Source organism: Lolium rigidum, chromosome 3 (assembly GCF_022539505.1).
Source record: "Lolium rigidum isolate FL_2022 chromosome 3, APGP_CSIRO_Lrig_0.1, whole genome shotgun sequence".
In the NCBI taxonomy this organism is placed as follows: domain Eukaryota; kingdom Viridiplantae; phylum Streptophyta; class Magnoliopsida; order Poales; family Poaceae; genus Lolium; species Lolium rigidum.
In genome coordinates, this window is record NC_061510.1 from 56,759,355 (window position 1) to 56,769,793 (window position 10,439).

The 10,439-nt window shown below is 48.1% G+C and overlaps 1 pseudogene; it reads left to right on the top strand.

Moving 5' to 3' along the window:
- Window positions 1–4,879: 4,879 nt before the first annotated feature.
- LOC124696201 lies at window positions 4,880–6,193 on the top strand (annotated as a pseudogene).
- The last annotated feature ends 4,246 nt before the right edge of the window (window positions 6,194–10,439 follow it).

The following is a 10,439-nucleotide window of genomic DNA, read 5'->3' on the forward strand; positions in this document are numbered from 1 at the left end:
TTACATATGCTTACAATAGTATGATCAAGGTTATGATGGCATGTAAATCCAGAAATTATCTTTGTTATCGTTTACCTGCTCGGGACGAGCAGGAACTAAGCTTGGGGATGCTGATACGTCTCCGACGTATCGATAATTTCTTATGTTTCATGCCACATTATTGATGATATCTACATGTTTTATGCATACTTTATGTCATATTTATGCATTTTCCGGCACTAACCTATTAACGAGATGCCGAAGAGCCAGTTGTTGTTTTCTGCTGTTTTTGGTTTCAGAAATCCTAGTAAGGAAATATTCTCGGAATTGGACGAAATCAACGCCCAGGGGCCTATTTTGCCACGAAGCTTCTAGAAGACCGAAGAGAAGACGAAGTGGGGCCACGGGGCGCCGCCACAACAGGGCGGCGCGGCCCAGGGGGGGCCCGCGCGGCCCTAGCGTGTGGGGCCCCCGTGACGCCTCCTGACCTGCCCTTCCGCCTACATATAGTCTTCGTCGCGAAACCCCCGCACGCGAGAGCCACGATACGGAAAACCTTTCGGAGACGCCGCCGTCGCCAATCCCATCTCGGGGGATTCGGGAGATCGCCTCCGGCACCCCGCCGGAGAGGGGAATCATCTCCCGGAGGACTCTTCACCGCCATGGTCGCCTCCGGAGTGATGAGTGAGTAGTTCACCCCTGGACTATGGGTCCATAGCGGTAGCTAGATGGTCGTCTTCTCCTTATGTGCTTCATTGTCGGATCTTGTGAGCTGCCTAACATGATCAAGATCATCTATCTGTAATGCTATATGTTGTGTTTGTCGGGATCCGATGGATAGAGAATACTATGTTATGTTGATTATCAATCTATTACCTATGTGTTGTTTATGATCTTGCATGCTCTCCGTTATTAGTAGAGGCTGCGGCCAAGTTTTTACTCTTAACTCCAAGAGGGAGTATTTATGCTCGATAGTGGGTTCATGCCTCCATTAAATCTGGGACGATGTGATGAAAGTTCTAAGGTTGTGGATGTCTTGTTGCCACTAGGGATAAAACATTGATGCTATGTCCGAGGATGTAGTTATTGATTACATTACGCACCATACTTAATGCAATTGTCTCGTTGTTTGCAACTTAATACTGGAAGGGGTTCGGATGATAACCTTGAAGGTGGACTTTTTAGGCATAGATGCATGTCTGGATAGCGGTCTATGTACTTTGTCGTAATGCCCAATTAAATATCACTATACTCATTATATCATGTATGTGCATGGTCATGCCCTCTCTATTTGTCAATTGCCCAACTGTAATTTGTTCACCCAACATGCTATTTATCTTATGGGAGAGACACCTCTAGTGAGCTGTGGACCCCGGTCCATTCTTTTACATTGAATACAATCTACTGCAATACTTGTTCTACTGTTTTACGCAAACAATCATCATCCACACTATACATCTAATCCTTTGTTACAGCAAGCCGGTGAGATTGACAACCTCACTGTTACGTTGGGGCAAAGTTCTGTGATTGTGTTGTGTAGGTTCCACATTGGCGCCGGAATCCCTGGTGTTGCGCCGCACTACATCCCGCTGCCATCAACCTTCGACGTGCTTCTTGACTCCTACTGGTTCGATTAAACCTTGGTTTCTTACTGAGGGAAAACTTGCTGCTGTGCGCATCATACCTTCCTCTTGGGGTTCCCAACGGACGTGTTAACTACGCGCAATCAGTATCCCGATTCATTATCGGAGATTAACGATGGCTGAGTGGAAACTAGTCGAGAAAAGACTTCAGAAGAGACTTAGTAGTTTGAACGGTAAAATGCTATCCCTTGGAGGAAGATTGGTTCTCATTAATTTAGTACTCACCAATATGGTGTTGTATATGATATCTTTCTTCATATTGCCAAAAGGTGTATTACACAAGCTCGATTACTATAGATCGAGATTTTTTTGGCAAGGGAATAGTGAAAAAAAAATCATCTGGTCAAGTGGTCTGTCGTATGCTGACCTAAAGATATGGGTGGGCTAGGAGTTCATGATCTTGAAGTCAAGAACTCAGCCTTACTAGGTAAGTGGATTTTAAAGCTACTTACCGAAGATGGCGTATGACAGACCATGGTTAGAAGAAAGTACATCGGCGACAAAGGGCTATCCCAGATCCTTTGGAAACCGGGAGATTCGTATTTTTGGGCTGGCCTGATAGCAACGAAGAAATTTTTCATCAGATATGGTACTTTCATTATTAAGGATGGATCGCAGATACGGTTCTGGGAGGATAATAGGCCTCTCTCGGAATAATATCCAGCGTTATACAACATTGTTCGTTGGAAAAGTGATACCATTGCATTAGTAATGGCAACCCCACCTTCGACTGTGATGGTTAGATGAGATTTAATCGGTCCGAGACTTCTTGCATGGAACACCTTACTATTGCGTTTGGAATCCATCCAGTTGTCTGAAGGGCAAGATGAATTTCGTTGAAACTTACAATCCAATGAAAAATTCTCTGTAAGTTCATTGTACAGTGCCATTATCAAACTGATAATGCCAGTCGATAAAAACAAGAAGATTTGGAAGATGAAGATACCGCTCAAAATTTTAAAAAAAATTGGTATTTGCGTCGAGGAGTAATCCTAACCAAAGATAATCTTGTGAAACGCAATTGGGATGGGAGTACACGATGTGTTTTTTTGTCAACACAATGAGACGATTAAATACTTGTTCTTCCAATGTCGCTTTGCCAGATCTATATGGCCATGCATCCAAATAGCTTCTGATCTGTATCCCCCTACTAGTGTGACCAACATCTTCGGTAATTAGCTCCACATAATAGATCACAGATTTAGAACGTTTATTAGGGTGGTGGCGCTTGTCATTATATGGTCGCTATAGCTATGTAGAAATGACAAAAATTTTAATGATAAGAATTGTTCTCTCTTGCAGATTATCTACAGATGTACCGCTACTCACCGTTCGTAGTCTGCGCTGCAAAAGGTGGAGCACCGCGACTTGTTTACGGAGGTCTGTACACGGTTGGAGGACACGGCGAGGGATACTTTTTCCCTATATGGGTGGCAGCATAATCTACGGATTGGGTCTCCGTCTTCACCTTAGGCATTTTACATTTCCTCATGTCTGATATGTAATTCGCCTTTTTAGCTCTCCAGAATTTTGAGACTCTTTCAATGACTGGGTGCATCTTAACTATGCATCTGGTGTAATTACTCTCTACGAGTAATAAAGCACCCATTATGAAAAAAAAATCAAGTACTCTGTCTCAAACTCGATAAGCTCTTCAACATTTTCTTTTCCCCTGAAATGCTGTTTCATTTTTTCTTTCTCTTCGAACTAATGACGAGTACTGCTTGTACCAAGATCCATGTGTTGTACAGATATTAAGATAGATCTACTTTGAACACCAAATTTAGTTCACCCCTGCAGTACTGAAGTTGTTCTACATGCTTCACGCTTGAACATCGCTGAATCTGCTCTGAACGTTCAACTATCCTCCTGACTTTCTAAGTGATCAAATGCTGGTACTAATTTCAGTAAGTACTGTAGATGATCTTAATGAGAAGATTCTAACACACCCTAATAGTTAGAAGTTAATTCTTCCCTTTGTTTTCTGAATCAGTCAGAGGCTCAGAGCCCATCCCATCATTCATGTGACCGATGGGGTGTACTCCGGTGTCCCCCCCCTTAGCTCCACGGTTCTGAGAAGTTGGAGCTGCTCTAGCTTTTGGTATAATTATGTGAAGTTGAATTCGTGAAATATAAAAATGCAGAGCACACTGGGACACACCACGCGATCGCTTAAATCTTTGGCTGGAAGTCCATCTGGCCGTGGCGAAGTATTTCCTGGTGGTGGAGTTGGCCTGGCCACGACGGTGAGGATGGATATAGCGGCGGCCCTGAACCACCCGGTACTGCCGTGACGTTCCCAAACACCGGGTAATTAGAAATCTTGAAACGCGCTCAAAAGAGGAGACATATTTGAAAAGTTAAACTGCAAGCTGCTCTAGCTTTTGGTACACAAACATAAAAAACACAGAGCGCCGTAATTTACATCCGACTGCTACTGATTTGACTTCATCGCAACGTGATTTACACGACGAAGTTGGTTGAGACGGTCACAACAAGTTTCTGGCGTCGGCGGCAAGAAGCTACAACTCAATTTGCGTGGCAGTAAGAATGATTCAGACAAGTTTGACTCCGGCTGAAGGTAAGTTCATTCGTTTGCCGGCGACCTCGATTCGGTGGCGGCGGGCGTGAATCACGCTGCGATGAAATCAAATCGGGGAGAGTCTGGGCATTGGGAAACATGCCCGAGAGATGAGGGTGAGAAAGATAAAACGTGCGTAACATTTTGGTCACTTATCGGTGGCAGTGGGACGTAAATAAACAACAAATCCATATTTTTATGTTCTGTGGAATCAACTCCACGAATTTGTACCAAAAGCTGAAGCAGCTACACGTATTTGTACCAAAAGCTAGAGCAACTCCACAGATTAAAAAGAAAACCTGGAGCGGCTCCAAGTTTTTAGAAACATGGAGCTGAAGGGGGGGCACCGGAGCAATCACGGTGACCCGATAGACTGACTGACAGACTGCAGCCGAAGTGAGGCTGCTGCAAAAATCGAACGCACATCTGAAATGGTATCCCAACCAAAGCTCAAAACCGGCGCAGGGTACCAACCCGCGCACCAGGCGGGCCACAATGGAGTAAATTCCGGCGACGACGACGTGATCACCGCGAGGGATGGTCACCGGCACCACTATAAATGGCGTCCGAGCGCGACGTTGCAATGCATCCATTAAACAAGTTCAGTCTAGTGTGCACTGTGCAGTGCATGCAGAGACACACATAAGTACACGCCCACAGACCTGTGTGTCTGACAATGGCGTCTTCCTCCTGGCTCCCCGTGGTGGTGTGCGCGCTGCTGATGATGCAGGTGGTGCCGGCGGCGCACGCCGCCCGCGCCTTCTTCGTGTTCGGCGACTCGCTGGTGGACAACGGCAACAACAACTACCTGGTCACGACGGCGCGCGCCGACTAGTGGCCGTACGGCATCGACACTCCCGATCACCGCGCCACGGGACGCTTCTCCAACGGCAAGAACGTGCCAGACCTCATCAGTTGAGTGGCGTCGCCATTGCCAAGTTTTTCGTTGCTTCTTGAATAATGCACTTGATCGTTAACGCTGAAGTTGAGCTAACTGGTTGGAAATGTATTGCATGCAGGCGAGTCCCTGGGGTCTGAGCCGGTGCTGCCGTACCTGAGCCCGGAGCTACACGGCGCCAAGCTGCTGGTCGGCGCCAACTTCGCCTCCGCCGGCATCGGGATCCTCAACGACACCGGCATCCAATTCGTACGACATGTCAATGCTGTCACTAACAATTAACAACCCAAATGTAGTGTATTCACTAATCAATGATTGTTCATTTGTCCATGCGTGCAGGCGAACATCATCAGGATCTCGAAGCAGTTGACCTACTTCGAGCAGTACCAGCACCGCCTCGCCAAGCTCATCGGCCCCGACCAGGCGGCGCGCGTCGTGGCCGGCGCTCTGACGCTCATCACCCTGGGCGGCAACGACTTCGTGAACAACTACTACCTGGTGCCCTACTCGGTGCGCTCCCGGGAGTTCTCCCTCCCCGATTACATCAAGTACATCCTGTCCGAGTACAAGCAGGTGCTCCGCCGCATCCACGGCCTGGGCGCGCGCCGCATCCTGGTCACCGGCGTCGGCCCCATCGGCTGCGTGCCCGCCGAGCTGGCCCTGCACAGCCTCGACGGCCGCTGCGACCCGGAGCTGCAGCGCGCGTCCGAGGCCTACAACCCGCAGCTGGAGACCATGCTCGCCGAGCTCAACGCCGAGGTCGGCAACGGCGCCGGAGGGAACGGGCCGGTGTACGTCGGGGTGAACACCAGGCGGATGCACGCCGACTTCATCGACGACCCGCGCGCGCACGGCTTCGTCACGGCCAGCGTGGCTTGCTGTGGGCAGGGACCCTACAACGGGATCGGGATCTGCACCATGGTGTCGAGCTTGTGCGCCGACAGGGACCAGTACGTGTTCTGGGACGCCTTCCACCCCACGGAGCGCGCCAACAGGCTCATCGCGCAGCAGTACGTCTCCGGCACCACCGACTACATCTCCCCCATGAACCTCTCCACCATCATCAAGCTCGACCGCCATCTCCACGACTGATAATCCATCCCATCTCATCTGCTCGATTAGCCGAGTGTTTGCTTCATGCTTTCATATATAGCCTTGATTTTGTCACCAAGAAAGTAGTGGTACGTGTTTGTCCAAACACGCACGAGTATGTATTACTAGTAGTCTTTTTTTTTTCTTCCTACAATTCATAGTGTAAGCATAAAGGTTTCTAGCTAGTTTGTACTACGTGTTCAGCTAGCAGATATTGTAAGTTGCGAGTGAGGTGGTTCATGTATGTGTCGTGTGTATGTACGGGCGTGTGGGTCATTATATTGAATCATGCATGATGCATGCAAGGTTACGAGTTCCGGAGCTCGCATTCAAATTCTCATGTGCTCCCTCTGTTACAATATCTTTTGATATTTTCAAGTTCCACCAATTCTTAATCCTTCTCAGTCGGGTGTCGGTGTCGAATCTGAATTGCAACACACGTTGCAACTAACAAATAATACGAATCTTCTTTAAGTTACAACCCATGTTACAACTTTTTTTTGAAAGCTTTGCATCATCTATTAATTAAGCAGAAAGTGTCAGGTTTTTAGGAGAAAACCGAGCGAAAACCTACAGAGACCGGCCCAAGCCCACACCCACTCACACGACGCCGCGAAGGGCACACTGAGCCACCCTGACTACCCACAGAAACTACACAAACGCGAAGCTCGAGTTGTCCTATGCCAAATAGATGGCTCCCCAAGAAGAGGCTGGCAGCTCCGATTCTGGCGACGAGTCCCAGAGAGGAGATGAGCAAGACCTGCGCCGAAAAGGACCTTCCCCGCTGAACCGCCCCTCGAAGGTCATCATACAACACCCAAAGGTAGCTTCAACTTCATAGCAAGAGGAGACCAACCTGAAGATATTCAGACACACCGGAATGGAGCCAACTAACACAGCCTTGCAGCAACCAAACCTTTCTCATCACCATTGTCGTTGCCCCACAAGCCTGCCCACCATCGAGAGTCACCTTATCGCCCACGCGACTCAATTAAGGTCAAGCACCCTCAAAGATGACGAACATTCGCAGCCACCACTCCGACATTCCACTGCTCCGTCGCGCCCTGCGCGTCCACCAAGACCATCGCCTTCCGGGGCCACCGTCCTGACGTACCACCGCTCGCTCTCGAGCTGCAACACCGCACAAACCGTCCACCCGCAAGCCAAGCTGCACAGGGCAAACGGCCGCTGACCACGGGCATCGCACCAACACATTCGGGACCGCCGCCCCGACATAAAGTCCGACCTTCCGTTCAAGGACGCGTCCGACTGAGCCGAATACACTGCCACCCACGAGGCCAGTGCCGCCACCCAAGCCGTGGCAAGCCGCATACCCTCGCCATAGAGATGTTGCCGCACCACCTTCTGGAGCCACCGCCCCGGCTCACTGCCACCTACATGAGGCCGCCGCCTCAACATCCTCCATCGCAGACGACCAGGCAACACAACCCGACAAACAAACCACCATCGCCGACTGAAGGTCATGCACTCCAAATACGATGGATCCAAGAAGGGAAGCGACGAGACCGCCGCCGTCGCCCGCTCGATCCGGCCAATGCACGAAACCTTGAAGGCACATAGGAGCTCCACGACGATGCCTTCAAGAAGGGGAACAACGCCCTGGGGCATCGCCATCGTCGGCACCAACCAAGTCGGGCAGAGCTTTCACTTGGAGCAAGCACCCTCCCGCTGAGGTCTCCTTCACCGGTAGGGAAGCCGTAGGCTAGCCAGCGTGCCATGCATCACCGTCGTCCACCTCGCCGATCAACACACCGCCTCTACCCGGAGCCTCCGCCCCGACTCCCGACCAGCACCCAACCGCTGCAGCAACCTGCAGCACCTCCACAGCTAGGGGCCCCACAACGCCTAGGTCACCCGTGCAAAGAGCCAGCCCGCACGGCCCAGATCCGGCTCGGCCGCGCCCCGCCGTCCACCCACGACCTCCATGCACTGCACGCATCCAGCAGCGCCGCCGCGCCCGCCGCTGCGCCCACCATACTCCCCGCGCCCAAGCGAGGTCCCTCTCGCCAGGGGGCGTGGGAGAGGAAGAAGCCACCCCGCCGTCACCTTCCCTGGGGTGCGCACGGCTTTGCCGGGCCCCCTCTAGCGGCGGTGAATCAACAGAGGGGGGTAGTGGGGGCTTAGAGGTGGCGGCGGCTAGGGTTTCCCCTTGTCGCCAGAGGAGAGCGACGCGGGTGGGTGGGGGGGGGGGAGAAGTTTTGTTGCCATAAAGTAGTTTCAATACTTCTCCTTTTTCATGTTACAACTCATGACTAACATCAATCACGAAGTAACCCCAACGGTTTGGAGCATTTTTCTCAACTACAACATATGTTGCAAGAAGCATTACAATGGTGCAGACTTTTTTTTTCTCGGTTGCAATATCATGTACAATTAGAAAATTTCAGTTGCGACCCCATACTATCAGAATCATGGTGCAAACTTATTATCTACTCCCTCCGTCTTTAAATAAGTGAACATTTAGCTTTAAACTTTGTCCATAAAAGAGTATACATTTATCTTTCCAATGCATTTTAAAGTAGCAAAAAAATATTTCTCTTTCATCGCACGCAAATCAAACCCAATAGTATTCAACACATGTTAGTATCTTAATTTTCTACATGCACTTAGCTTATTGGATGTGAAAGAATTAAAGAGGAGAGAAATGTTAGTTTGCATCTTCCCAATACAATTTCTCTCCTTTTGCTAATCTATCTTGAAAATCCTGCACGTCCACTTATTTATGAACGGAGGGAGTAGAAGCCTGCAAATTTAGCTAACTTTCAGTCCACCGAAAATTAGCAAAATCGATATTTTAATGTGGATTGTGGCCAAAACTTCATTTCTTCGTTTGTCAACCGGTGTACAACCTCTTGTAGTCTTGTTCTGGGTTGAGTTTAACTTTGCAATGGTATTTAATTAAGCTCGAAAGTCTGCTACATATGGAAGAAAAATATAAGCTACATCGACAGGCAGGGCACGTCGAGCAGTATCCACTATCCAGTATGGTCCTCCCTTCACAGCATGCAAACAGTGCTGCTGCCCTCTTATTTAAAGCGGTTGAGTCGTTACAACAACACGACCGCGGTACGTGAAGACAGTAAGACTAGTCATAATCGGGAGTAACATAGAGTAGTAACATGGTGCATGTTACTACCCTATGTTACTACCTTCATAGTGGGTAGTTACATATACGTGGTATCATGCATGTTATATTTATTAGATTGTAGACTCATCTTGTCTTGAGAAGTGTGATGTTATGGTAACATAGCTAGTTACCACTCCACTCTCTTTCTTCATTTATTATCATGCCATGTCACTAAAATATTTTGGGATGTGTGATGTTACTACCTATGTTACTCCCACTATGAGCAGTCTAAGCCTAATCTTGCACGACTCAGTGTGTCGGCTGTCCTCTTCGTGTAAATGGCAGGAAGGCTAGAACATTACCTCTCTTGTACTAGTACATATCTTATTGTCACGTCATATATATCTGACTAAGAATAAGACACACCATATTTTAAAGTTTACACCTAAACAAAAAATATTCTAAGTATTCGACAAAAAATAATATCATTTTTTTCAATGCGAATCCAACGGCATCAATTCTATGCAACATAATCGATCTATAGCTATAGTTCATCAAAATGGACACCACTGTTTTGGTTGCATCAATCCTTCTTATTCTGACACACAACCCATGTATAACATAGAACTATCCCGATTGTTTTCCTCAGACATACCGATAAAAAATTTCAGGACCGTAATGAACTCGACACTGTGTCGGTCACCATACATCCATTGCTGACTAATCTGCATTATATAATTAAGTTTATCAAAAACCATTACATAACATCATGAATATATAGAAACCCGATGTACATTGTCACATGCATTTTTATCAATGACAAATGAAAGGATAAAGTTGATAACCTCGATCAAGGAGGAAAAAAAGAGGAGTTCTTAATTGTGGCCCGCGCACTTCATATCATGTTTGTTTTGTGTAACTAAAGTGACATCATGCTCTCAGCCATATAATCGAGCACCTCTTGTGCATAAGAAGGAAAAACCAAACGAACCTACACCTCTCAAAGCTAAGAAAGCTAAGTGTGGCTCACACAGAAGCTTGGGCAGGCACCGTGATATATATCTAGAAGGAAACTTTATTCACAGTTTGTGTACCCAACCGAGACTAAAGATGGACCTTTAGTCCCGGTTGAAGAAACAAACCAGAACTAAAAGGGCT